This window comes from Muntiacus reevesi, chromosome 10 (genome assembly GCF_963930625.1).
Source record: "Muntiacus reevesi chromosome 10, mMunRee1.1, whole genome shotgun sequence".
Taxonomy (NCBI): Eukaryota; Metazoa; Chordata; class Mammalia; order Artiodactyla; family Cervidae; genus Muntiacus; species Muntiacus reevesi.
In genome coordinates, this window is record NC_089258.1 from 44652697 (window position 1) to 44654383 (window position 1687).

Here is a 1687-nt window from a genome sequence, read left to right on the forward strand (position 1 = left end):
ATTAAGGTTGAAAATGCAGAGTGACACCAGGCTTGAGTAGGGTCAGTGGTGAGCCCATGGCTGGTCATTTCACTTCACCTTGTCTCCTGTAGTGAAGCCCTCGCAGGGGAGGGGTGTAGCAACACAGTTACATAGGACGCTGAGATGACCAGAGGTGCTATAAACCGCCAAAGACGCACAGCTATTAAAATTACAACTGGAGAGAGCCGAGAATGGGAGAAGAGACGGCTGTCTAAGCAGCGCCTCCCTGTCCTCCTCGCCTCTCTTCTCATCTCGCTGTCGCCGCCTGCTCGCCCTGCCGCTTTGCTCGGCGCCCAGAACACCTTCCACCATGGCCATCTCGGCGAGCTCCCACTTGAACAAAGGCATCAAGCAGGTGTACATGGCCCTACCTCAGGGCGAGAAAGTCCAAGCTATGTACATTTGGATCGACAGTACTGGAGAAGGACTGCGCTGCAAGACCTGAACCTTGGATTCTGAACCCAAGTGTGTAGAAGAGTTGCCCGAGTGGAATTTTGATGGCTCTAGCACTTTTCAGTCTGAAGGGCCCAACAGTGACAGGTATCTTGTCCCTGCTGCCATGTTTCTGGACCCTTTCCGCAAGGACCCCAACAAGCTGGTGTTCTGTGAAGTCTTCAAGTACAACCAAAAGCCTGCAGAGACCAATTTAAGGCACACCTGTAAACGGATAATGGACATGGTGAGCAACCAGCGCCCCTGGTTTGGAATGGAGCAGGAATATACCCTCATGGCCACTGATGGGCACCCCTTTGGTTGGCCTTCCAACGGCTTTCCTGGGCCCCAAGGTCCCTACTACTGTGGTGTGGGAGCGAACAAGGCCTACGGCAGGGACATTGTGGAGGCTCACTACTGGGCCTGCTTGTACACCGGCATCAAGATCGGGGGCATGAACACCGAGGTCATGCCTGCACAGTGGGAATTCCAGATAGGACCCTGTGAAGGAACTGACATGGGCGATCATCTCTGGGTGGCCCGTTTCATCTTGCATCGTGTGTGTGAAGACTTCGGAGTGATCACCACCTTTGATCCTAAGCCCATTCCTGGGAACTGGAATGGTGCCGGCTGCCACACCAAATTTAGCACCAAGGCCATGCGAGAGAAGAATGGTCTGAAGTACATTGAGGAGGCCATTGAGAAACTAAGCAAGCGGCACCAGTACCACATCCGAACCTACAATCCCACGGGAGGCCTGGACAATGCCCGGTGCCTAACTGGATTCCACGAAACCTCCATCATCAACGACTTCTCTGCTGGCGTGGCCAACCGTGGTGCTAGCATCCGCATCCCCCGGACTGTTGGCCAGGAGAAGAAGGGCTACTTCGAAGATTGTCACCCATCTGCCAACTGTGACCCCTTCGCTGTGACAGAAGCCCTCATCTGCACGTCTTCTGAACGAAACCGGCAACAAGCCCTTCCAGTACAAGGACTAAGTGGACTAGACTTGCAGCCCTCAAAACCCCTCTTAATTCTACATCTTACTCCCCCTCTCAATGTCATAATAGCTATAACTCAAAGGGTGGACTATCAAGGTTCTTGTTGTTTTTTTTTTTAATTCCTCACACCCAGATAATATCTCTTGCTTTCTTTGGTCAGGATTGAAGGGGTCAAGTTCTTAATCACTGCACAACCACCTACCTATCCCTGCCCTTTTCTTTTTCCTATCACT

At 52.3% G+C, this 1687-nt stretch overlaps 1 pseudogene; it reads left to right on the top strand.

Annotated features, from left to right (window-relative positions):
• Positions 1 to 256: 256 nt before the first annotated feature.
• LOC136176572 (glutamine synthetase pseudogene) lies at positions 257 to 1451 on the top strand (annotated as a pseudogene).
• The last annotated feature ends 236 nt before the right edge of the window (positions 1452 to 1687 follow it).